This window comes from Rousettus aegyptiacus, unplaced genomic scaffold (assembly GCF_014176215.1).
Source record: "Rousettus aegyptiacus isolate mRouAeg1 unplaced genomic scaffold, mRouAeg1.p scaffold_m13_p_15, whole genome shotgun sequence".
In the NCBI taxonomy this organism is placed as follows: domain Eukaryota; kingdom Metazoa; phylum Chordata; class Mammalia; order Chiroptera; family Pteropodidae; genus Rousettus; species Rousettus aegyptiacus.
In genome coordinates, this window is record NW_023416290.1 from 30712309 (window position 1) to 30740150 (window position 27842).

A 27842-nucleotide genomic window follows, 5' to 3' on the forward strand; every position below is an offset into this window, starting at 1 on the left:
GGGTCTCCTTATCCCTGGGTTTCAAATCGTGGATTGAACCAACCATTGGTAGAAAATAGTATTTTGGAGTCATGGTTGGGAATCAGTGGATGCAGAGGACTGACTGTATGCATGGTTCTAGCCATTATACATAAGGGGTTTGAGCATTCACAGATTTTGTTTTGTGGGCATCCTGGAACCAATTCCCTACAGATACTGAGGGTCAACTGTGGTTAAGTTTTTGAGGAGTCAGAGGTTATACCTGGATTTTTGACTGTGCGGGGGTCAGCATCCCAACTCCCACTTTATACATATAGTGTGTGTGTGTGTGTGTGTGTGTGTGTGTGTGTGTGTGTGTGTATTTTTTAGTTTGAAAAGGGAATGAGGCAGCCACTTGTACTACTGGAGATTAAAACATATTATAAAGTTATGATAATAAAAGAGGATGATGTGAGTATAAAAATATATATTCAAACAAAATAGCACCTTGTAAAACTTTTCAGTGCATAGAATAATAATTATATAAGTCACTGGCAAAAGGTACAGGTTATCTGGTAAAGGAGGTGTGAATTGTATTCTTTAAAAAAAATCTATTTAGATCCTTGCCTCAGGTCATACACCAAAATATCTATATGTATTGGACTTAAATATATATTTTTAAAACTCTAAACTAAAATATATTTGATCTCTGAAAGAGGATATATTTTTAAGCCTGAAAGCAAGAAACTCTCAGTGATTGCTCAACTTGAATACTTAAAATTATTCTTTTTACTGAAAAATTACAAATGACTAGTAATGATCACTATGATAAAAAAAATGCACTGCAAAAACAAATATTCATTCTGTCATCATATTAGGAAAAATTTAGAAAATAGAATATTCAGTGCTCATTAGGGTATGCTTTGATACTCCTAGGCAGAAATGTAATTTAAAATTTTAAATAAATTTAAAAATGGTTTGGATTTTATGTAATTGGGAATATTACTATTTCAAAACTGATATGATTTATTAAATGAAAATCATTTCTAATTTTAGTCTCATAAACCTAATTTTCATTGTTTTGTTTTTTTTTTTGTCACAACCTTTGGTTGACCTTACAGATTACAAGGACCTTATCAGCTTACAGTCCCTTATTTTTTTATTTTTTACACCTACAGCACCTGGTCCTCCTAGGTGGTCTCCCATCCAAGTACTAACCAGGCCTAACCATGCTTAGCTTCCGAGATCAGGCTTGTTCAGGGTAGCATGGCCATAGACTTGTTGTTGTTTTAAATAACCTTTGGCCTTGGGTTGTCCAAAGAGAAATAGCTATAATTAACTACTCTTAATCATATACTTCTCCATATAAAATATGGCAAAGAGATAACCCATTGGGGAAACATCTCTTATAAAGGGGATTTATGACCCTCAATATCCTAGAAGACTATCATAAGGCATTCTAATGTAAAAGATAAGGCATATTGGATTGCAGTTTCTGAAGTGTTCAAATTGTAATTCACTGTTATGCTGCTGAACAAGCTACTTTACCTCTCTGGGTCTTACTGTACTCATCTGTAAAATGAGAGAGTTGAATTAGATCACAGTCTACCCACTGGGATGCCCTTGCACAGCTGCGTCAAGATTCTGATGCCCCCTGGCTCTCAGGACAGCTGGATGGAGCCCAGGGTAGCTGGCCAGAGCCTGTGGTGGAGGCCACATCACTTCTAGCTAAGAGCAACCATTTGTTTCCCCCAGGAATTTGTGCAAAAACTACCACAATTCACACTTAATGCATGAAACCTATATGCAGTGAGTTTTAAAATCAAGTAAAAGCTAGGTTGAAAAGGAGATCATTTCAAATGTCATAATGAACTACTTACCTTCCCACTCAATATGCAATAGCCATGTTAAAATATGAGAAAGGAAGAAAAGCAAAATGTAATCAGTAATTATCTCTGGTGATAGGCTAATGGGAATTTTTTATTTCTTATTTATACTATTCTGTATCTTTCAAATTTACTGTGTTAAGAGTAGGTTAAGTTTAGCATAAGAATTGTTATTTTAAAAAAATGCTGGCAGTGCCCTCTGCAGTCCCCTGGATCTGTCTCTTGCTTCAATAGTGTTTGGACAGAATAGCCCCAGGAACGCCCCTTCTTCCAGCCACCGACCACTCTCCAGCTTCTTTTCCATTCACAACCTTCGAAACCTTCTCAGCCATCTTTGGCCTCTGAGACCAGCCAATGTTATTTTGAGCTTAACTCATTACAGAACAACCATGAGCTGTTAAATCCATCAGAATTATTCCACTGAGGTGGTTAACCTGCATCTGCGGGCCTCTTGCACCCACCCCTCTCTGTGCTTCTATTTTGACCATGACGATGTGGCTCTGGAAGGTGTGGGCCACTTCTTTGAGTTGGATGAAGAGCAACGCCAGAGCGCTGAGAGCATCTCTTGAAGATGCAAAGCCAGCATGGTAGCTGCACCCTCCTCCAGGACCTGCAGAAGCCTTCCCAAGAGGAGTGGGGTAAAACTCAGGATGCCACGGAAGCCGCCGTGGTCATGGAGAAGAACCTGAACCAGGCCCTTTTGGATCTGTGTGCCCTGGGTTCTGCATGCACAGACCCCCCCATCTCTGTGACTTTCTGAAGAGCCGCTTCCTAGACAAGGAGGTGAAACTCATCAAGAAGATGGGCGATCACCTGACTAACCTCTGCAGACTGGCCTCAAGCATGACTAGCAGCAGCCTTTCGAGCCCAGTCTTTTGAGAGGCCCCTCTGTATCACTGTGGTGTTGGCTTTGTGCCTGAGCTTCTCCCTGCAATCATTAGGCAGCCTTCTAACCACCCTGGAGCCCTCTCCCATGCCTTTGACCAAATTGAAACAATAAAGCTTTTTGCAGCTGGAAAAAAAAATTTCACTTGTAGCCATCCTTATGTTTTGTTTCAAAACTCCATGACAACACTTGGCTGAGTGTCTGTCAGTGTTAAGATTAGAACAAAAATAAAACACCAAACCTGGGTCCATTTCTCATTATGTAAATATCCTGGAGTATTTTCATCCAGGTTTGCTTGCTCAATGCTTATTTTCAAGGCTGGTTTAAAGTGTGAGAAGTAACTTGAGTAGAAGTCCAGTCTTTAAAGTGAGTCAGAGGCTTTCTCATTCAGGGTAGCTTATCCCTTTTCCTCCCCATATTACTCCCCAAATTCTTTCTTCTTTCTTGTTCTTTCTCTATGGTCATTAGCAATACTGAATAACTATTTTTCCTTTTTCTTCTTAATCCCCAGTGTGTATATAGTTAGATGTATGTCCCTTGTGCCCTCTTAGCTAAGCAAAGGAAATTCTTTTTTTAACTTGTCCCTTATATGCCAGCCCTTTTAGTTCCTTAGTCATTACTGTTTCTGGTCTCCCAGCTCCCTTCTGCGTATTTACATCTTTCTGGTAATGAGTTGCCTAGAGCTTTCTAACCTATTAGTTTAAACCAGATTTCTAGGGGTGGAGATTGGAAATGTGGGCTTTTTTCCTGCCCTATGTTTATTTTGCTTTACTTTGAAGATAAAACACTATAGATATTAAAGGTGTTTAAACCCTGTTTTCTCTGGCTTCTTAAACAGGTATTTGCATTGACTCCAAATATTTTAGTTATCTGAAAAGAGTGATGGTTTTGTCTAAATGATGGAGGTGGCGGGCACATGGGGAATTAGAAGTAAGTGTCATTATAATTCTTCAGCACAATTTTAGAGTGATTAATAGCGAGGTTACCATGGCATATAGTAATTTCCTATAAAAGTTAGAATATGCTGTAATATTGTTTTTATTAAAACTATGCTAAATATAGATTACTTTCTTTTGTATAACACTTTAGGATCTTACAGTTGGCCTTGACATTCTCAGCATGGATAATTCACTGATAGAAATTTCCGATTGGTAGAATACTGGTAAATATCACTGTATTTACTTAATTTTTTTACAGGAATGCTGATTTCTTACAGTGATGCCATTGCAATTTGAGCCATTGTAACAAATTTGTTGAAAGCATCCTAATTACAAAGCATCATGCTCTGCATTGCAGATGATGACTTAAAATTATAGAGTTACAAAATGTCAGAGCTAGTATGGACCTGGAGGTCATCTAATCCAGTGTTCACATCAGGACACCCACTGAAAAGGTTTGCACATCTCACATCAGGGCACACACTGAAAAGGTTTGCACATCTCACTTCAGGGAAACACATGGCTGCTCTTGGCTGGAGGTGACAGATCCAGGGCCTCCATTGTAAGTGGGTGCATCCAGCTGCCTGAGGGCCGAGGGGCATCAGAATCTTGGCTCATCTGTGCCAGGGCATCCCAGTTGGAAAACTGTGATCTAATCCAACCCTCTTATTTTACAAATTAGACACATCTGTGTTTACCATCAAGACTCAGGTAACTTTTTCAAAGTGTTACAATGAATTAGTGATATTATGGTAGATAGAATTTGAGCATTTCAGAAACTGGGAGTCTCATATGACTCTCTATTACATAGAAAACCTCATTTTATGGTCTTTTTAAGGACATTGAAGACCATAAAAGCTTTTTATAGGACATGTTTTCCCAAAAGGTTTAGCTCTTTGCCATATTTTGTATGGAGAAGTACATGATTACGAGTAGTAAATTACAGATATATTTCTTTTGGACAGCCAAAAAAAAGTTAAAAAACAATTAAGGTTATGAAATTAAGAATAGTCCAGTATAGGTAAAAACAACCAAAACACTTTAAAATATTTTATCTAGATAAATTAAGAATGTACTTAATGTATAAAACTTGTAAGCATGGTGGTTGCATTTCTTTTAAAATTCAAAAGTTGAAAGTAAGATGGAAAAGGAGATTGAAAATTTAAGTATCACTGTGAACTATCACCATCCATCCTTATTTACCACTCATTGAGTGTTTAAGCCCTTTACAAATAGTAAGAAACTGTGGTTATCTGGCATGGTTCTATGATTCAGTTTGAGTAACCTTTAAATTCTCCTTCAACCCCATGATACGATGATTCACTGATTCTAGTGTAATTATGGATTGGTTCAGCCTGACGTATGTCCATGTGCATGCCAGCCAAAATGTGTACTGGAACATGGCATCTCATCTTCAGTTCCTTGACAAAACTATAAACTCAGTGTGCCAGTTCAGGACAGTTTATAGTGTGTTAAGATTGTGACATCAAATCGAGTCATTCCATCATTACCTCAAGATGTGTAGTTGCTAGACTAGCATCACCTACCATTAACAACTCTGTGACCTTGAAGTTCCTTAATCTCTCTGCCTCCATTTCTTCATCTGTACAGTGCAGGATGGTAGTATCTGCCTGCTAAGCTCGCTGCACGAATTAATTGAATTAATAAATGCAAAGTCTTAAGAATAACATCTGGCACATAGTGAACCCACAGTAAATGTCAGCTATTATTATTATTTGCCGCCATGTGTTGTCATTAAGTAGGGGCGAGTAGGAGCCTTCAGGTATAGCCAAGAGCTTCCTACTTTCCCAGTCTCAGACTTAACACCTTTTGTAAAATCAGTTGTCATCTAACTGAGTTCTTAGGGTATTGGTTCTGGTGTATGACTATTGCCAGATGCCTCCAAGTCTTTGCCTATGGAAGGCATTTTTTGTTGGCCGCCTTTGGGAAAAAGGAAAGCCTACCTCCTGGGACATGGGTAAAATATTTTTCCCCCATAATTAACATTAAATTCTGGTCATTCTTTTGCAGAAATGTAGAACAAAAGAGGATAGAGATCTCAGCTTTTGGCTTTCTGAAGACTGCACATAACAAATATCTAGAAAGCACAGTGCTTTTTCAGTCATGTGCTCCCCTCGAAGAGTGTGAGGGAAAGAGCTGGAGTTTTAATGCAGGCAAGCTGGCTCCTAGCCCACACTTACCACTGAGTACATCCTGGGCTGTGCCTTGATACTTTCTCTGGTAGTCTTCCAGGTTGGAGCCACTTTTAGAGGTGGTGTAAGCCATCAGGCACATGGTGTTAAGAGACTAGCAAGGTGCCTGCAAGGCAGACTGTTTGCTGTAAATATTCCCATTCTTTTCTGAGTTCATCATTGTTAAAGTAATTTTTTAAAATCGCATCTTTGGGCCATGAGAGGCTGTTTCATACTAGTGGCCTTTTCAGGGTGACTTTCAGTTAATGGTTCTCAAGCTCATCCTCCTCTGCTCTCCTCCCGCACAAACTTTTTAGCATCATTCTAAGTTTTTCAGCTCATTTAGTTTTGTTGTCCAAGTCCTACCCCCATCACAATCTGTAGCCTCACTGCCCTCCTTGTCTTTTCACTAATAGATTACAACCTCTGTTAAGGTTGCCAGATAAAATACAGCGTGCCCAGTTAAAATGGAATTTAAGATAATCACTTTTTTTTTTTTTTTAGTGTTAAGTATGTTCTATGCACCGTTTGTGATATACTTATACAATTGATCCTTGAACAATGCCAGAGTTTGGGGCACTGACTTCCTGCACGCTCTAAAATCAGCGTATAACTTTTGACTCCCCCCAAATTTAACTAATAGCCAGCTGTTGACCAGAAGCCTTACTGATAACATAAACCATTGATTAACACAGATTTTACATGTTATATGTATTACATATGGTATCCTTACAGTAAAGTTAGCTAGAGAAAAGAAAATGTTAAGAAAATTACAAAGAAGAGAAAATACATTTACAGTATTTATTGAAAAAAATCAACATATACGTGGACCTATGCAGTTTACACCTGTGTTCAAGGCTCAACTCTATTAAAAAGTATTCATTATTTGAAATTCAAGTTTAACTGAATATTCCCTATAAGTTTGGTAACTGTGAATATCTGTACATGTCATGCTGTTATAACTCTTACTCCCACAGCAGCATATTTTGGCCTTAAGGATATTAAGAGGAATGAGAGCGGCTTCCCAGGTACTTCCTGAGGCCTGTTTTGACCACCTTAAAAAGAAAATGCCTGTAGGTTGATAGGAGATTCCACAGAGAGTAGGAATTCTGTGATGTGAGGGCGTGAGATATCTGTCTACTTTGATTTGGGAGATAGGCAAGACATAAAAAGATGGGCATTCACCAGTTAGGTGTTACATTATGCAGTTTTATGAATGTAGAAATGGTTTTTTCATGCAGCTCAAAGGCATGATGTTGAAGGAGAAAACCCAAAAAGGAATGATTTGTGTTTGTCAACCGTGGACATGATGGAAATGACCACAGGGAGCATCAAGGTAATCAGTTGACAAGGACTTGCCCCTCAAGGAATTTAATTTATGGGCGAAATATTTGAAAATAGAATGGTTTATGCCAGCTTTTCTTCCTTTTGTTTCTTCTTTTAATTTCCTTCCAAAGAGATAAAACTAGGTCTGCCATAGCTCTGGATAGGAATACTCAAGTGAAGGCAGGTCATGGCCTGGATGCTCCCTGGCAGAGATTGCACTTATGTATGGTCCATGATATTTCTTGAGTACCAACTGGATGGAAGTGCCTCATGTGTGTCCGGCAGGGCTTTCGGTGCCAGGGAGCAGCAGCAAGTGACACAGGCACATCCCTAGCCTCATGAAGCTTGTGGGTGCTTTGAGAAATAGATGTGCTGGTTCAGGAGAGAAGCAGGCCTCTAGGAGCTAACTTAGGATTGATTCCTCTGTGCTTTCCCTCTGTGGCATTTAGAGAAAGAGTCTGCTGTTGGCCAGACTACTGGAAACCTGTCTGTGCATTGTTATTTGAAAAGTTCATCCCACCTCAGTTCCCTCACTGAGAAATCATATACTAGAATCTTCAGTAGCCAGGCCAAGCTGTCGATGACAGGCTCTAATAAAATAGCTAGTCAGCCAATCTGTCTATCTTTATAAAATAATGGAGGCACCCTCCATGTTGTATAAGATAGAATGCCTCCTAACATTGGTACTTTATCAGTACCTTGGGAGGAGGGGGCTACTGTTTGAAGAAGGGTAGAACTTGATTAATTATAATGACATTTTGATAAATTTTAGGAAACTAAAAGATTGTACTGTGACGGTGAGCTTTTCCCTCCTTAGAAGAAGAATTTATAAATGGAACTGAGTAAGAAAAGGAGGCTAATGGCTCTGGCAGTTCTAATTTTTTACGAAAAGAGAAAAATTAAGCCCGATTTTAAACCCTGTGGAATTTGAACTCTTGCCTGTGCTCCAGAAGCTTCTTGGGCTGCTTAGATCCCCAGGCTGAAGTTTACAAGGCCTCACAGTGTTCAGGTATTTCAGAAGTGTCACAGAGTTCTCGGAAAATTCTCAAAACAGTATAGTTAAATGAATAAATGCGTACAGCGCAGTACTTTTTAGGGCTAGCAGGGTTCTCCGTTGGGGGAAATAGCAAATCAGGCAGTAATGAGGTATTATCATGTCAAAAAGATTGCCACAGAAATCACTGGCTTTAGGTGTTCAGGAAAGTTGAAAGAAGTTAATAACTTTTATTCTGAAAGATTTTTGCTTTGGGATATTTTGGGTATTTTGTACTGGCTTCAAATGCTATTTTAATGAGCCCATATTTTGTAGTGAGACTATAATCTGCAGCCATGAATTTTAAGGATAACATAGGAAAGAAAAAAAGTTTATTTTCCCATTCCTTAAGGGCTAATGCACTTAAAAATATCTGTCAGCTTTGTCTTTAAAATCTTTTTATTTACAAGTGACTCCTGACTTCAGGCCTAATTGGTTTCTGAACATTTCGTCTTGAGGCTTGGTTATAACACAAACTGACAAACTGTTATTTCCTGTAGGCTGTGTTAAATGTAAAGCTTATGTTATATATTGTGCTCCATTCCTGGAAGTTGATTTTATAATATTAAAAATAACAAAGTGGATATAAAAATATATGAAAAATACAACTGTACTTTAAAAAATAAGTATTTATTAAATATTTCAAACCAAAGATACTAAAAATAGTAAAAAAAGTTTGCTGTAAATGTTACTTTTGGGGGGCTTTTTCTGCTTAGGCTGAATTGATTAAAGCTTGTTAGCATCCAAAGTTAAATCTCCCTAAAGCAAACAGGTTTTTTACCCTTCATTGCTTTAAGGAACTTTAAATTGTGTTGTATAATAGGGTTGTCTACCTCAAATTCTGTTGAGTGTGAAAAGTGTAGAAACTCTGCTAAGTTTCTTAATTGTTAAAAGTTGAAGGAGGGGCCGTTGCCATGGCAACTTTTCAGCCATCCATTCTCTGATATTTCAGAAAGATCTTCTTAGCTGAGCTGTGAATGAAATATTAAGAATTTAATCAAGTCTTCAGATTGTGAAGAGCAATTTCTAAAGAAATGTATTTGCACTGAGTACAGTTAGAGCAGACAGTTAGCTAGGTCTATAACATTCCCAGCTGAGTCAGCCTTGTTAGTCCACTGACTAAGGCATCGACTTTGGACACAGTCTTTGGTGGGTCTGGTTGCGATCAGTTGTAGTTATCCCTGTTAGGATCTTACGAGAGGCAATTGCAAGTTGAGCTGTCTTCGGAATTTGATGCCCGAATATCATTAGGATGTTCTTCTTTAATCTGTATATGTCTTAAGACAGTAAGCAAAATATGAATTTTGACTAAAAGACTGAATTTATGCTCTAATCATTTTCTAGTTTTCCTTTTAAGTAAAGGGACAAAGCAGGGCCTGGCATTATCTTGTAATAACCAGTACTAACCATAGAATTTATGTGTCTGTGCCTACATGAGCCGTCAGAGTTCCTACCGCAGTGACATTAAAGGAAGATCTTTTATCTCCCATGTTTTCAAAGATGAAACATATCTGAGCATGAACGAGATGATATAAAAAGTATTTTCTTCAAACACTTTGGGTACTTTTTTTTTCTTAATGATCTTCTTGACTAGATTTTATGTTTTGTAAGGTCACATACATGGTAAAGTACTTAAGTATTTGTGGATTCATGGTATGTTGACTCACTTTCTGGTTGAATTTGTATTTTTTAAAAAATTCTGAATTATGTTGAAAAAAATAGTGATCTTGGATTATTTCTCATAGTCAAGTAAATATCCATCTATAAAGCCACATGTATTAGATATAGTAGATATTTGCTTAGCAGTTCACCACAGGGATCCAAGGAAACGTAAGGAGTCTCTGCTCCTTTTAAGTTGCCTGGTCTGATTCCCTGTCCGTTTATTAGTGATTAAAAACCCATATGAAATGAGTTTAATCAATTTTAATGGCAATGCAGTCTACTCACATTTTTTTTTCATTTGTTCAGTTTTCTTGGGTTAGATAACATTTGTGGTATTTTTAGTGTTGTAGGTCATTCCCCTGACCAGATTTTCTAATTTTCTAAGGCATCATTTCTGAATCGAGATATAATTTAACCTTTTTCGAGACATCATCTGATAGAAATTAACCAAAACAGTTCTGAGCCATTAACTTGGGAAAATGGGTCCATATTGACAAGAAGAATTGACAGAAGAAATACTTTTAAAACAAGTCATTATATTTCGCTTTATTAAGATAATTAGATCAAGCTGCCAAGAAGTAGGAAGAAAAAATGGTGTTCATTAAGAAAATCAACTGTGATTATGTATGTTTGATGTCTGTTTAGCATCACAAGATGGAGGGAGGAAGGAAAGGGGAAGTTCCTGCAGGTACAGCAGCAGTACCTGGAAAACTGTCAGAATGTACACCATAGCTATCATCAGGGCCTCCCTGTGCTCACCTCACCATCTTGGGAGGTCGCCCTTGCCAAGACACTGGATGTCAGAGCCCCTCCACACACATGCACGTGCACACACACACACACACTTTTTAAAACTTCTATGCTTCTCGAAAGTCAGGATTAGAAAAGATATAGCAATGTTTATTCATTCTGTCATGGCTTTCTCTTTCTCGATCAAGAAGCCCTCAGAGGCCTTCATTGGAATAGTATTTAGTCTTGCATCGAATTGGAAGCATTAAAATATAAGCTGTTAAAAAGCAAAGTGGTTTTGCCAGGGAAATCTCAGCTTACACAGGCCAAGTAAGTTATCAAGTCATGCATTCTCCTTGAGTGGTAGGAAGTGGAAGAGCCCCAGGGGAGCATTTTCTGACCTAATTTTTATTTATTTATGTTTAATTGCCAGTCCATCTATGTTTCTGTAAGAAATTTAAAATATTACAGTCTAAGGAAGAGACTTGAAATTCTCTCAAATTTGAGGAGACTGGGTTCTAGTCTTTGAGCTATATAGCTACTTTATTAATTCAAAGGGTATTTATTATAGAAAAAACAATACGTGGTATACACACACACACACACACACATGCACACACACATACACACACATACAACGGAATATTATTTAGCCTAAAAAAGGAAGGGAATTCTGACATATGTGACAACATAGATGAATCTTAGGGATATTATGCAAAGTGAAACAAGTCAGTCACAAAAAGACAAGTATTGTATAGTTCCACTTATATGAGGTACCTAGAGTAGTCAAATTCCTAGAGGCGGAAGGAGAAAGGGTGGTTGCCAGGGACTGAGGGAAGGAGGAATGAGGAGTTATTTAATGGATACAAAGTTTCAGTTTTATAAGATGGAAAATTGTTTTGAAGAAAGAAGATGGAAATTGTTGTAGAACATTGTGAATGTACTTAACAATACTGAGCGATATACCTAAAAATGGTTAAGATGGTACATTTTATGTTTGTGTATTTTAGTACAGTTAAATATAGGTATTAATTGAGCACCTTTTTTGGGGGTGCCATTTATACTCCAGTGACCAACACAAAAGCCCCAGGATTGAGGTAGCTCACAGATTAATGAAAGGTGAGGGTGGGATACTGCTGGATGGGGAACCCAGAGTCACATCCTGGTGAAGGATGCTTTGGTCCTAAACTCAGGTGAACCTGAACCAAGCCATGAAAAGGGACCTTAAATGGGTCTCTGTAATTCCCATTTCTGCTCACTTCCCCTCACATGGAGTGCTGGCTCCTTGCTGCATCCCCAAGCCAGTGCCTTGGGGTCGCTTTATCAGGTTTCCCTTTAATTGGTTTGCTTTCTGCTCTATTCCAAATCCAGCTCTGCTCTTCCTCCTTGGCCTGAATGTTTAAATTCCCTATTTGATGAGTGTCTCCTTTCATTTTCCTTCTTGAACATAAATTCAGAGAGGATGTGGTCTGTGCACTTTGACCTTGCAGCACCCGGCACAGTAAACCATACTTAATGAATGTTTTGGATGAGGATGAGCCTCTGAAGTTGGAAGTTGCCTTTGCTAATACCTATTTAATTGACGGTTCTTGGTGCCTCTTTTTGTAAAGGATAGCTTCTGTTTACATCAGAACAAACAAACCCTTAAGCTATTGCCAGTGGCCCCCAAGGAATTCGCGTTAAGGTATTACCCAAATACTATTGACCTGGACTGTGCATCCCAGGGAGGAGAGAAACACTGAGGCAGTAGAGCAGCTTCTCTTTCTTGTGCATGGTTCAGAGAGGGGAGATCAGGAGTGGGGTAGGCCCAAGTGTGTACCTCCTAATTCAGCATATCAAATATGCAATTTCTTCTCTTTCTTAGTAGAGTTTTCTTTCTACTCAGAATAATAGTTGTAAGTTGGGTTACCATACATCTAGTTTTTTTTGTTTATTTTTTTTTAAATACCTGGTTTTCTGGCTTAATTATTAACAGCTCCCCCTTTCACTCTCAGACGTGCACTAGTTTGGATAAATTTTATTGCTACCCTGGTTAGAAGGGTAACAGAGAAAATCAATCATTAGGGGAAGGTGGGAAGAAAGAGAAAGGCTCCTAGAGATTCAGGAGGTGAGGAATTTGAGAAATAGCTGTGTAGTCTGGCATGTTAGATATTCTTTGGATGGGAAAAATTATTTGTCTTTTAAATTATAAGCATGCTAGCCTAATAAGTTAGAGTTTGAAAGTCTTGAGGACTGCATTGGATCAAAGGAAGATTTATTTCAATTAGTCACAATATAGAATCCTTTAGTGCAGGTTAATATGTTTACTCAGAGCTTCAAACATTTTTATGGCTAATGGCAAATGAGTTTGCTTTAAGATACAAATGTGTGTACATATCCTGAATTTGTTTCTTCAACTGTGAGAAAGAATTCCAGTCTGCTAAAATTCTGTTTTGTATGTGTATGTGTTTAACTTAGATAATTGTAGAGTTAATATTCAGTATTGATTGACCTTAGCAGGTAATGAAAGAAGTTAGGTAGAACTATATTGATACCTTCATATTTGTTAAGGAGACATCATGTAATCTGAACAAGATAAGTATTTTTTTTTAATCAGGTATTATTTAGGACTTTATTATGTTGCAAGTTTCAATTTAAACTGGTTTGAACTGATGTTCTGTTCAGGAGATATATAGGTTTAAGTGAACAGAAAGTCTGGCTGTCAGTGCTCTCAGGGTTGTCGGATCCAGCAGCCCAGCAGTCTCATCACTAATCACGTTTACTTGCATGTCCCTGCTCTGGCATTCTGGTGTCTGCTCCATCCTGAGCCTGGTAATCCCCTAGCTATGGACATGCATCATATTGTTTGAGTTTTTTTTTCGTTTTTTTTTTTTTTATCATGACAATCTGTGTTACTTGTAAGTAAAATGAAATTTTAAAATATTTTCAAAAGTTACTGAGTAATATTTTATTTTGAGAAAACGTTACAGTTTTACAAAGGAGTGTCACAGCCATCTTGTTGGATCAGCAAACAGTCTTACTGGGTAGAGGAATTATCATTGGTATTTTGCATGTGAAGAAACAAAAGTGTGAGTGACTTACACAAGGTGTTATAGCTGGCAGGATGAACTTGAACCTCAAACCCAGGTCTTCAGACTTTATATCCATTGCTCTAAGCAGATCTTCTTGTCCAGTTTATTTCAGAATGTTTTGTTTCCAATTTCCTTTTCATTTAGGCTTAATTTAAGGTTGTGCCACACTATTCCTTGTTAGGAAAGAAATAACCTGCGTGCCTTTGGGCTAATTGGACACGGCTTACCTATCAGCAAAGTGACTTTACTCTTGCAAAGTTATCCACATCCTATGGGCATATCCGCGAGAGGCCAGGGGACCTCCTTCAGATATCCTTTTGACAACTCTGCCTCAACTGCCATCTCATTCCATTCTGAGAAGAGGGTTTTTCCCATCAGTGTTCTAATGCACGTGCTCTTCCTACAGTATTACTGACTGTCCTCTCAATTCTATCGTCTTCTTAGCAGATGTATGCTCATCCCTGAAGAACCAGGTGAAAGGCTGCTGCCTCATTGCTGCTTCCTCTTTATTCTGGTGATCATTCTTTCCTTCCTGAACTCCAGGAGTGCCTTGAATTTCTCTTACAGCACTTCGTATGCTGCTTTGCACTGTAGCTATTTGTCTTTATTATATTTCTCCCTAGAAGCCTGTGCTGAGCTCCTCAAGGGCAGTGACCATTTCTCATTCATCTTGGTGTCCCCACTGCACTTAACACAGTGTCATATCCCTAGGAAACTTTGCAGTTAATTTTTCAGAATAAATGGATGGGTTTAGAGATGGTTATGCTCACACATAAGACTTGAGGATTGCAGATTTTTAAAACACATGGGTATTATAAGGAACCTTATTATTGGTATAATTATCACCTGGTTTGTGCATAATTTAAAAAATAATTGTATATTTTTATGCAGTAGGTTATCATGTACAGTTTTAAGTCTGCAGTGCTTTTTATGGGCCTTCCATTTAATTAAATTGCATGGGTGTTTTTGAGAATGCTGCTGTGAAGAAGGGGGAGGAGGTGTGGAGTTGCGGTCTTTCCAGAAGCTCGGTGACCTGGCTCCTTGCCTTGTCAGTATATCCTGTTAGGCTAAGCCACGACACAGCTGTTCTCTCGTAGCTTGTATTCACTGTCTTGTCTGAGAGAACAGGTTTAAATTTTAATTCTTCTCTGCCAGGCTTGGATTTCAGAAATGTTTTAGAGGATTTTGGGAAAACAAATTCGATAGCCAAGATTTTGGTGGTTTTGGTGGCTCTGTTTTATGTGTACTTAATTTTTTTGTGTGTTTACATATTTATTTTTAATTCCACGTTCTTCATTTTTGTAGAACTTGGAGTGGCCTGGAAACTGGCATTTTTGAGAACCTTCCCACCTTTTTCAAACTAGGTAATTCTGATATGTGGGGTCAGAGAAAAATTCACTTTGAGAGAAAACAGAATACATCAGTATTGGGGAACGAGGAACTTAGAGATAGACCTTTCAAAATGTGTAAGATTTGGGTTGGCGGAGAGGAGGATGGATATTCCGTGTAGAGGTAAGAAACAGAACAAAGTCTAACGTGAGAATAAGCGTGCACAATTAGGGCATTGTGGACAAGAAGTGTCATAACCAGGCTTCAGTGAAAGATTACTTTAGAGCAGTGATTCACCAGCGGGGTGCATAAGAAGTGTCCAGGGAACTTTTGAAACTTTCACATTCCTGCGTTCTACCCAAACCCTGAAATTCTGTCAGTTTGGGTGTTCTGAGGTTTAGAGTATGTCCTAGGTATTCACATTTCTAACATACTTCTGGAGTGATGGAACCCCTACTTCATGGAGTAAAAGGATGAGGTGAGGGGGTAGCAGGGTCTACATTTCGGCAGTCTTTCCATTTAGGATGAGGTTTTGGGGATTTAAGGGGAGACTGGAGCTCTAGCTGGGAGGTAGTTTCAGGGCTGCTGTGTAATCCTGGCGAAGTGATATGCGCAGTTGAGGGCACCGGGAGACGAGAGGATCAGGAATTAAGAGAAGGCCTTTTTCTTGGAGGAAGAAGGTGCAGACAGTTGTAAAAGGAGTTTATTCTTCTGTAAACTGCTCTGACATTGCAGAGAAATTTTCCATTTACATAATCTGTTGAAATTTTTTAGAGAGATAACCTTTTTAAAGTGGGTCCTCATAGACATTCAGAATAGCATGAGAGAAGAGGTTTATCTAGCCTTGAGGTTTGACTTGGAATCCGTGGACCCTGGACCAACTTACACATTTTATGTATCGACTCCCTGAAAATGTAGAATTTTGTGTGGACAGACGATTTCTGGAGAGAGGGTCCATAGTCTCGATTACATTCTCAAAGGAGCCCATATTGGGATTTAAGGTAAAATAATTTAGTGCGTTTTGGATTGGCTGGCTGGATTTCTCTTTTCTCCTTTATCAATTCCAGAACAAATTCTCGTTAGTGAAAAGACTAGCCAGAAGAACACAGAAAGGCCCCAATCCAGAGGATGGAATGATGGAGGAACCCTGGGCTTTCCTACAGAAGACCCTCCATTTGTTTTTGTGGGAAAGGGTATGTGCCATCATTAATAATAAACTGGAAGAAGAGGGAAGGGGAACTTTTGTAGAATGTGTGATCAATTTCTCTGTTCCTCATGGAGCAATTTCAGGTTCTTGGCTGAATTACAGAGAGGGCTGTTGTAACGGCAAGGCAGTGAATTACTAGTTATTTTTATCAAGTTTGGAGCTGAGGAAAAAAGCTAGTGTGTGAAACAGGACTATGTGTGAATGGATTTCTCAAGTGTTTCATTAATGATTTGTCAGAATGGTTATCCTAACCATCCTAGAGTCTCAGGCTTCTGATTCCCTTGTGGAATTAAAAAATGCTTTTGGGAAGAGAGGCTAACTAAGCCTTTTGTTTGAATTATTATATATTGATTGATGGGCCCAGCAGAGCATCCTGCTGTGAATTACCTCTGCTGAAGATAACCATCACAGTGAATGAAGTTTTTCTGAGCTGGCACTTTCCATGCAGCCCATAGGCTCCTATATTGGGTGTGACCATTTTTAAAAAGCTGCAGTACTAGAATGAAAACGTGCGTTTCTAAATGGTATGTGTATTGATTTGCAAAACCTTTTTGTGTCAGATTGAATGGTCTCATATCTGAGTTGAGGGGGAAATGCAGGCTATTTTCAATTTATTATTGTGTCTTGAAGCTTTGAGTTGACAACGTTCAGTAGTAAAGTCAGCTTCCTGCTAAAAGGTCTACTTGGATCTCATGTCTTGGTTATACATGTAAAAATCTGGTTCATTAGCTTATACTATAAAAGACTTATGCAGCCCCATTTACAGAGTGAGTCACAGTCAGTAAATATGGACCTAGAAGGCCTAACTATGACTCAAGCTCACCCATAAACGTGGGGACCACCTCTCCACCAATGCTCTTGATCCAGCTATTTATGGAAAAAGCCACCAGCAGTTGTTAGATGTTGACCTGGCGGACAGGATCTGTGTTCAGTCAACTCTGCACAGTATTCAATCTTGAGGCTAGTATGGGCTCTTCATAAATCTTACAGATGGCAGTAGACCATGTCAGAGAGTACCTGGGTAGAGGATTTTATTTTTGCCTGTTGATAAAGGATATCAGGGTGGCTTTTATGCAAAAGTTTGGGGTCTGGGTTTAAAGGATGCTTTTTTGGTCTTAATTTCTGGACTGACTTAGCATGAGTCCTGGTTTGACTTTTATGCAGACTTTTTATACAGCTTTTGTGGATGTTTGTTACTTCCAACAATGACAATAATATTAAAGATAGTTGAGGTATCTACTATTTGTGTTTCCCCAAACATGAAGCATCAAGGAGGAAGGAAGTTCTAAGAACCCCAGAAACTCTGTGGCAGATGTGTGACGCGATTCACCTTGACAGAGGGCTTCTTCTCATCTTTAGGCAGTCCGCAGCCTGGAGTGAGCGAATTGCTACCTTTTAAACGAAATTTTACCCAATTGCTTCAGTGCCTCCTTTTTTTCTTAAGTGGCAGAAATATTCATGAAAGATAAAGAGCTACTGGAAGTAGCTATGACTAGAAATGGACCAGTGAAATTCCTGGTCAACCTTCTGTTTAAAATCCCCATTTATAACATTGAGAATCTGCTTCACAAGGAACATGAAGCGAGGTATTTGCAGCTTTGAGGGATGTACACTTTACTGTTTTAATGTTTTGGTGGTAAGTAGGACCATGGCAATGGAAAAGCTCTGATGCCAACTCTCTCTGTTTGGGAGACAGAACTTCCTAGAGCATCCTACGAAACGGCGTGCACATGGAGGAGACATCATACTTAATTGGTTTCGCAGCATATTATGTGTCATGTAAAATTCCCTTTTACACCATTCTAGTAAATGGAACTCAAATGTGTCTGTGTACCTTTTATCTCTTGGATAGCAAGTTCCATCTGTCAAATTTCTTGGGTAGTCTAAGCACGGGAATCTACAACCCAAGTGTTTAGCAGAATACTCGTACTGAAATTTAGATACTTAATTCCTCAGGTAAACTTAGGAAAGTCTTCTTTAAGAACAATTTAGGGTTTTGCCAGACTTTTCCTGTTTTTTCCTCTTTGTAGTTTCCTCCTAACCCAAGGGCTTGACAGGGAAAACAAACAAAACATTTTTTTCCCCAGTGTTTACTACTGTTGAATTACAACCCTACTGGCAACTCTGGTGGTTTTGAGGCTCTCCTCCAGGGTGTGGGAAAGGTAGATGTGAATAACAAAAAAATCTTAGCTGTAGAAAATCATGAAAATGGGACTGAAGTCTTTAACTTTGAAAACTGTCCATCATCTGCTGTGTACTGAGCAGCTATTTTTAGGAGTGAGTGGCCTGTGGGCTCAAGCTTAGCTCACAGGGAAGAAGGGGAAGTTCATTCCCAGCAACCGTAACACTAGGAAGCACCACACTAGGAAGCACTGGCACAACTGGTAGGTGGAACCGTTGTCTCTCGCCTAATAGCTGAATTGAAGCCAGTATTTGGGGGGATGTTTGTTAATTGGCCTTTTGTTTTTCTTTGTTTTCGAGTTATCTTCAGGTTGTTATCTTGGTGCACCTCCATCAAGGAAAATGTGCAGAGTTCTCATATAGGTTTCTCTTCTGAGACCTGGAATAATAATTCATATATGTTTGCATTCCCAGAAATTCCTTTTTGTAGGGACTTAATAAGTATTATTAAATATGATTTTTTTAATTTAATGAGCATTATTTAAAACAAAGAATATCTATTTTCTTATGTTGAACCAGAGCCTAGAAACTGTTGTAATATAGTGACACATGTACTGTTCCTTTAGCTGAAAGAATAGAATTAGAATAAACTTTTCGATTTCATCAGTTTTGAAATCCAGCTCACCTTTGAGATTGCTCTTTTAGGTTTGAAATTTTATCCTTGGGTTTTTGGGTCTTTCTAGTAGTATATAGTACTTCCAAATACAGGCAACATAAATAGGCTGAGGACCTCTCTATTCATTACGATGGGGACCCAAAAAATTTGTCAAAGATCTCATATTTACAAATGAGTAAGTATAACGTAAAATGTAAAAATTAAAAATAAAAATGAGAGATAGGATGGTTGTCCCAGGCTCACACTAGGATTTTGGGTATAGTTATAATCAAGCACTCAATGGAGAATGCTGGCAGTCATTCCCAGAGATAGACAAATTTCACTGAAAAGGAAAGTTTAGTGGCCCACAGTAGTGTTATCATTATTGGCACAACGACTTGTGTTGCAGGTGTTCCAGAAACAAGGAGTTTTGATGGTCTCCAACATGAGTGTATCACATGTCCAACGACTTGGGCTGTTTCTCAGCCCACGCACAGACTCCTAGAACCTGGGGAAATAATTTACTAAACAAGGGCCCTGACCTCCATTCTCCAGGCACTTTTTGTTAATAAATAAAAAATGTTCTAATATACTATGGTGATTCTTATTTAAATAGGCCATCATGACAGCCCAGTGCCCTGCTTGTTTTATTCCTCATCTGCATCTGGAACCCCAAGGAGCCTCCTATCAAATTGCTTCTTGTTGACAGTTACCCTGATCTTTTTCCTAGTCCTAATATTTTCAGCTCTTGGTTTCTACCTGCAGTCTCTGTGATCACCTGCCTGGTAGGTTACCCATGTACACAGCTCCCAAGTTACTGTTGAGAAGTCTTGGGACTTGTCTCTTGCTTAGCCAGTGATTAGCACTCTCTCCCAAATTCTCACTGGAGAGCTGGGCTGCTGACATAGTGGTGACTCTCCCTGGGGGACTCTTGCTTGGTTCAAGTCAAGCCTCGATACCTTGGGGAAATTGTTTTTGGCCCACACCCAGCCTAGGCTAGGCAGGTGGTGTAGGGACACAGAGACACCTGTCACAGCCTTGCTATAGGTTGTTTCACTTTACTCCTGCAAGTCCCAAGAAATTCACCTCTCACCCACTGAATGTGGGATTAAGAGAAAGAATCTTCTTGTGGTTATAATTTTTCTAATCAAACCCATCTCCTCTTAGACAGTATAAAACAGACCACTTCTTCAGTAAATAATTACTAGTAACTAACACTTTTTGTACTGCTTACATACTGTTAGCCAGGTACATATCCTAAGCAGTCCGTACATGTTATGTCATGGAATCCTCACACCATCTTATGAGGCAGGTTACACTACTATTAGCCCCAGTTTACAGGTGAGGAAACCAGAGACAGGGAGCAGTTAGGAAACTTGTCCAAGGGTACTGGGTTGGTGGAACAAGGAATAAACCCACCCATGTAGCTCTAAGGCCCTCCCTTAACCTCTCATACTCATCAGTAAGTACAAGCTCATTTGGAGTCTATTGGGCTTTCCAGGTGATTTAAATTTGATGATTTCTGAGCGCAAGCAGGTTGTTTACTTCCTCTGTGGAGGAGAAATACCAAGCGAGAGACCTAATGATCTCAGTGCCTCCGACCATCCCCAGAGTTCTGGGACTTTCCTTCCCTTCTGCTTCCAGCCCTCAGGAACTTGGTGCCAAGTCCTCTTGTGCCCATTTCCTTTTTCTTAGAATAAATTTTCTGATACCTACATCTTCCTTCAAATCTTTTCATCTTTTTCCTTTCTCTTGAACCAGATCAGCCCTATGTTCACTCTTAGGGGTAGGGTATGTGACGCAGGTATCAGGGACTTGACTGTAGGGGTGCTGGTCCTTGCTGTGTCCCTGGATAACTTGAATTCCTCCTGGTTTGGGGAGAGTAGCAAATTGCAGCATTCTTCAGCAGAAGCAATGGCACACTGGCATGTGTTTGGCTTGCCTCTGATTTGATGTCGCTTTCTTCCAGCTGTGCTTGGCCCACACCTTGTTCCAGTTAATTGCTCAGCCTCCATGTGAAATGAAGAATGGGATACAGATTCTAGTGTCATATAAAACTCTGACTTGTTTTTATTCTGAGCTCCATCTTGGTACTACATTCTATCCAGAGGCCCTGAGGAACTTCTTTCCCTCTTTTATTTTGATATATTAAAGTTCTTGAATTATATTCCATGCTATTGATCTTGGCAAATGTCAGTTTCAAAATTGAGAGAGAAGTAAACAGTATAAGTTTACAGTATGCCGTGTCATGACTGTGCATTTGTCTGAATTTTGTCCAATGTGTAAAAGAAAGGAATTTTATCAAGCCTTAGTCTTTTGACATAAAATCAGTTTACATTTTGCCTATTTAAAAGGATCGATTGATTGATTGATTTAATACAGTTGGTGATTGCCATATCAAAGAGTTTATTCTGATTCAAGATCATTGTAAAGTCCTAAATTTTACTTAGACAAAAATTTCTATTTATCCCACTAACAGGTTGTCGTCCTCTGTATTCAAGACTGGAAGAGACAAAGGACCTTTAGGTTATCATTACTAACATAATTAAAAGTAGTTTCTTATTGTTTTGAAGCCTGTCAGTTTTGTGGTTATGCAGTTTTTTGGAAGGGACACCTTACAGTCCCTTCAGTGTATTTAGTGAATTTTGAGTGTGCTCTTGCCTTTCCCAATGTTAGACTGAATGATGAAATTCCTATGGAGTCTCGAAGCATCTTGCCTTTGTTAGGGACTAATGTTTCTCCAATTCATTAAGCTTATGAGTTTTCTGGTATTGAATGAAAAAGAATTGCAGGTATTTCAGGAATTCCTGAATAACTAGTTTATAATCAGACTGATGAAAAGAAAACAGTTTTAGGCTTGGGGTTCTGTGTAATACAAGTTTTAAATTTTAAAAACGATGCCAAAATTGATACTCTGACTTAACAAAAACTCTCTTTTAAACTGAAGGAGAAATTGTTAAAAGGCATAAAAGAAGTTTCATTTGGTAAATACTTGAAAGAAAAAATGTGTTCTGTGAGGCGTACTTTTAAAATAGACCATACGCCTATAAACCGGTACTAATTTCAGAAAATTCGAATTACAGACATTCAGTTTTGATAATCTATAAATTTATATTCTGTCCACACAGGTTGTATTTAAGAATGTGTTTTTATAAAATGTATAGGTTTCTTGTTTCAATTTTTAAAAAATAATTCTTGGAAGATACCAAGATAGCCTAGTGTAACTATATATGATCTAGAAATTACTTTTAACATATAAATAGCCTAAATAGAAGTTTTTTTTCAGGGTATCTATTGAGTCATTACTCTTGCTAAGTTTGATTGCTGTAAAGCTTCCTTTTAGGAAGAGATAAAGGTAACAGGAAGTTGTAGAGATAAGCTAAGCTTACACCAATAGCAATCTTAGAGCAACTGGCCCTTTTTTCTTGCTATTTTTTTGGCAGCAAGAAATGCACACACCAATCACAGTAGTTAATGCAGCCATTTATCCATGGTATAGAATCACAAATGCTTTTCTTTTCTATATGCTTTATTGCTCTACTTTAGAATATTGCCTTCAGACCATGAGAGCCACTTGTACTTGAACTTATTTATATTTAATTTTACACAAAGTTTCGTAGTCTGGTTTGGCTCCAAGTGCTCTATATAATAAAGTGATTGATTGATGACACACAAATCTGGATTTCTACCAAGAATATTTTTTCTAAGGAGGATTACATGGTGATTATTTAAAATATAAGATTCTGGTGTACTGAATTATAATATCCGAACAACCTGCCATCCATCTGTAAAGGGCCTTGGGACAGGTTAGCTTATAGATTTTAATATTCCTGAGTTTTCTGAATATCATTCCCTTTGGCGAAGATCTAATCCGAGCGTATTATGCTTTTGAAATGATTATATCTTTGGGCACATATTTCTTAATTTATATGTGATTTTAAAAGGAAAAAGATTTTATTCAGGTCATGATTAATGCCCCAGCCTTTAATTTAAAAAATTACAATCTTATAATGCTAATTTTCCAAACACTTTACAAAGCAATTTCACCTACTTTGACCTAGCTAGTTCATTCCTCTCAAGGGAGCTCTGAGGTAGGTGTTGGTACCTTCTGTTGACACACGGAGTGAGACAGAGGGCAGTGTGTCTGTCACCTACTTGGATTTTGAACTGAGACATGGCTGCTTTGGGCTCCAGTCCATTTTGTAATAGGCCATACACAGCTTTTTGTTTATTTTGAGTTTCTTCTTTTTGATGTTAACATAAAGACACATCCTTAGCAAGGCACTGCTGGCCTGGCCTCTGTCCCTCCTCTGTCTGCTCGCCCCTTCTGTTCCTGCCTGCCTCTCAGCCTGTGGGTTGCTTTTCAGCCTCTCCTGTGGGTCCAGCTTCCTCCCTCCAGGGGCTTCTGCATAAGCTGCTCTGTCTTCATGGAGCTCTCTTCCCTCCCTGCCCCTTTTTCTTCCTTTACTTCTTTGCCTAGTTAGATCTCGTCATTCTTCAGGCCTCAGCGTAGTTCTTTGATCCACCTCCCCCACCTTACACTCTTCATAATTCTGCTTACTTCTCTTTGGAAACACTTACTTCTGTGGTTTATTTTTGTGGCACTTGATTGTGTCCCTCATTAGACCAACCCTGGAGGATGAGGACTTTGACCAGTTTTGTATCCTGTGTTACAAATGGGACGTAAGTCCCCTTTGTGGGGTATTTAAGGATCGTTGTAACCTGAGTGCAGGAATCACACTCTGGAAGGCATAGGAAATTAGAGTTATTTTACACATGGTCCTAGAAGAGGGAGGCAAGATGCACCATGCAAGGGGCCGCATGGGTACCCAGCACCCAAGGAATGCATTTAGCAAGAAGATGGGAAACCGAGTGAGGACAGAGAGCCCATGGGCAGGTGCCTTTAGGGTCTGGGTGGAGTACACAAACAAAAGGCCTGAGGGGGTCTCATTGAATGTAACTAAGTCATAGACCAGAGAGGGCAAAAAGGAGAACTTGGGACAGGGACCAGCCTTCTACCACTGCACTGACCAGCTGGGCATGGTCTTGATGGCCTATTTGTAGGGATGTTGAGGCGTGAGGAAAATAAGAAATTTAAAAAATTTACATTCTCAACCCCTAGCATGGTGTCTCATATATTTGGATGAATGAATGATACAGACTTTGTTTTGTTTTCTTTTTTAAACCCTTAGAATCATGGGGAGTTCATGGGATATGGTTAGCACTAGTAAGAGTAGCTGATGTAGCACTTGGCCAGATCTGAACAGATCAGGAATCCTTTGTTTTGTTTAGTTCCAACTTCAATCAGGTAACCAATACTTACTGAATATGAGACAGGGCATGAAGTGCTGTAGCTCTGTTGTCTGCTTTCTCCATCTTAGCATTTTTTCATGTTTACAGAGCAATGAAAATGATTCAAGTAGCTGCTCGAAGCCACCCTGTAAAAGTATGCAGATAATAAATAGTAGTACTTATTTAGGGGGGCTGCACAAATGTATGTCATTGTAGAATTTAATAACATGCTAGTTTGAAAATTTTCCCTTTGGCTTATAATTCTTTACAATCTTGGAAGTTTTCAGAAAATGAGGCCACTTCTCAGTTGCTCCTGACAAAACTTACTCTTCAGACCTCACAGCATTTTCTATACTAATGTCCTTCCTTTGTTCTTCTCTCAGATTCCTTTTATTAACCCTGCAAGTTGAGGCACTCATATAAATCCACATACTTCTTTGTCTGCTACACAGAAGGTTTGAGATAGTGCAAATTTTCTCGTGGTCTAAGAATAGTATATTTCCAGCTTGGGCTATATAAGAAATTGTTGAACTCAGGGAAAGCTAGACCTATTAAATTCCTCTTGAGATTGATTGTCCAATTATAGTTTGTTTGGACTGAATTCTCAGAATGTCATACATACACAGATATTCCAGGGTGATTAAGTGACATACTTGGAAGTCAAACTTGAATTAGAGTTTATGATTTGGATTATTTCTGTGATGTTATTTCAGGTTTCCTGCCATTATGTTCCCCTCTTTGGGGCTGATAATTTGAGAAGTTAACTGCATATAAACCAGCTTAGTAAGAAATTTTATGTTTAAAAGAAAAAGAAACTAAATATTGAAATTATTCCTTTTCTTTGACTACACCACTACCCCCACCCCATGCATACACACTTTTAACCAATTTTAAGATTGTATCGATTAAATATTTTGCCATGTGTCTGGTCAGTTGGTGTTTATTTATATGCGAATGGTGCCATTTTTTGCTGAACAATATTTTTATCTCTTTGATACTTGCCTCAAACCCAAGAGCACAATAGCTGTGTTATGGAGTCAGAGGGTCCTAGAATGCCAGGCTGAGTTTTTTAAAAGAAGGATACATAAGTATAGGAGGAACACAAGTACATTAAACTGATCCTGAGGATAGATGTCAGGGCGTGTCTAAACCATGTCTACATTTAGTGCACTCTGTAAATAAAGCCCATAATTGGTACACATGAGTAGTTAGAGCAGTTCTAATTGCATGAAACCCGTCTGAGAGAAGGATCCATTCTGTTCTTGGCGGTTGAGGAGATTATAAGTGTAGAGCTGTGTGTCATTTAGAAATGATTTGCTAGGATTCAGACATGCTTCCTCTCTGGTGGGTGGAGATGGAGTGAGAACGAAATAGCAGGATTTGCCCTGGTTCTTGGGGAAGGAGAAAGGCATTTGTGATTCAGACTCAAGCAAGAGAGTTGGCGCTTGGTGGTTTTGTGGCCAGCGGCTGGTGAGCCTTCATTGGGTAGGTATGTTGCCTCTTTAGGAACTTTTGTTGGCGGTTTGTCTTCAATTACATCCTTGACATGGAATGAGGAAATCTTTTCAGAGTAAACACAACAATGAAGAATTTCTGAATTTTGCCTCCTGAGATTGACACCTAGTTGGTTCTCTGAAACATTTATTGATAGATTGAATGAATGTGATTTCTAACAGGGATAAATCCACATTTTTAAAAAATCCATTTTTGAAGCATTTCCATAAATCATATGAAATTTGTGTAAGAAACTAAGTGACATATATTTGTAAAAGCACCTCAGTGGAAAACTCATAAATCATAGATTATTTTAAAAGTCACATGTAAAGATAATTTCTAGATTATTTCATCGGTTGCTAGTAGAGGAACTGGTTTATTTTAAGACCTATTTTTGTATGACTTACTGGAATTGGGAAGTAAGTCTACTCCTGGTAACTTGATGACTAAGTTATCTACTTTGCACTCTCTTCTGGGCAAGGAGGTTGCCATGTGGAATCTCCACAAGGGATAATGGTGGAAACAAGTTCGATAAGGACTGAGTGGGCTGTGATGAGTTGAAAGAGAAGAGCGAAGGCTGAATAGGCAAGAAGGAGGTGAAATTTGAGGTGGAGCTTAAAAGATTTCAGGAGTTTGACAGCAGCTAGAGAGGAAAAAGGAAGGAGTTGCTGGGGAGTTTCCACTAATTTGTAGATGGAATATGGGATAGTAAGGAAAGTGACGACCTTGAGGTTATTGTAAAAGGAGAGATGAGGTTGTATGTAGAGCCGTGCAGAGGATTTGGTACTTAATAGAATAAGTAATAAGCCACTGAAGATTTTCAAAGAGAGAAGTGGAAGAATGAAACTGCAATTCAAAGTTAAGCTTGATTTTCTATGTTCACAAGTACTTCTCATGACATTGGTATATTTGCTCTTTCTGTAGCCACATACCACCTATTGGCTCCAGTAAGTTTTGCCCCTACCTTTTTAACCTAATGAATGATCGATCAATAATGATTCAGTGACTAAACCTTTCTATGGGTTATGTTTCCGTCTGAATTTTTATACCTTTCTAAGTTAGAGTGTAATTCCATTCTATAAGAAGGGAATTAGATGAAACTCAAGTTCTGAAGACAAATTTTAACCAAGTTGGAATTAATCCAGGAAGAGTAAGCCAAGTTTTCTCTCCCAGTTACTACTAAACTTCCTAATGTGAAATGAATTTTAAAGACATGTGGAAACAAAACACTGAACACTTCATAAGACCAAAGGTTCGTTTTTAAGTTGACGTTATTGTGATCTAAAAGATGACAAAATATCGAAAATTGATCCCCCTCCAATTTTCAGTTGATTTTTTATAGCTTTATTGAGATATAATTCACACACCATATAATTTATCCATTTAAAAAGTATACAAATCAAAAACAACAAGCATTGGTGAAGATGTGAAAAAAAGGGAACCCTCATACACTATTGGTGGGATTGCAAATTGGTACAGCCACTATAGAAAACAGTGTGGAGGTTCCTCAAAAAATTAAAACTACAACTACCTTTTGACCCAGCAGTTGCACTTCTGGGTATTTATCCAAAGAAAAACAAAACACTAATTTGTAAAGACCTACGTACCCCTACCTTCATGGCAGCACTATTCTCAATAGTCAAGATGTGGAAGCAACCTAAGTGCCCATCAATAGACAATTGGATAAAGAAGTTATGGTTCACATATACAATGGAACATTACTTAGCCATAAAAAAAGTGAAATAAGTCAGAGAAAGATAAATACCATATGATTTCACTTATATGCAGAATCTAAGGAACAAAAGGAAGAAACTAAAAGAAAATAGACTCACAGGAACAGAGGGACTGCCAGAGGGAAGAGGAGTTGGGAGGCCGGTGGAAAAAGGTGAAGGGATGAAGAAGCACAAATTAGTAGTTAGAAAAATAGTCATGGGAACGTGGAGTAGAGCATGGGGAATATAGTCAAGTATTGTAATGGCTGTGTGTAGAGCCGGATGGGTAATAGAATAATTGGGGGGATCACTTCATAAACTATATAAATGTCTAACCAATGTACTATGTAC

At 38.6% G+C, this 27842-nt stretch overlaps 1 protein-coding gene and 2 pseudogenes across 1 annotated transcript in view; 2 read left to right on the plus strand and 1 right to left on the minus strand.

Moving 5' to 3' along the window:
* SDC2 (syndecan 2) overlaps nucleotides 1–27842 on the plus strand; it is a 101962-nt gene that overhangs the window by 29454 nt on the left and 44666 nt on the right. The gene's annotated exons all lie outside the window — the stretch shown is intronic.
* Nucleotides 1128–1236, minus strand: LOC118612286 (annotated as a pseudogene).
* Nucleotides 1156–7253, plus strand: LOC107500343 (annotated as a pseudogene).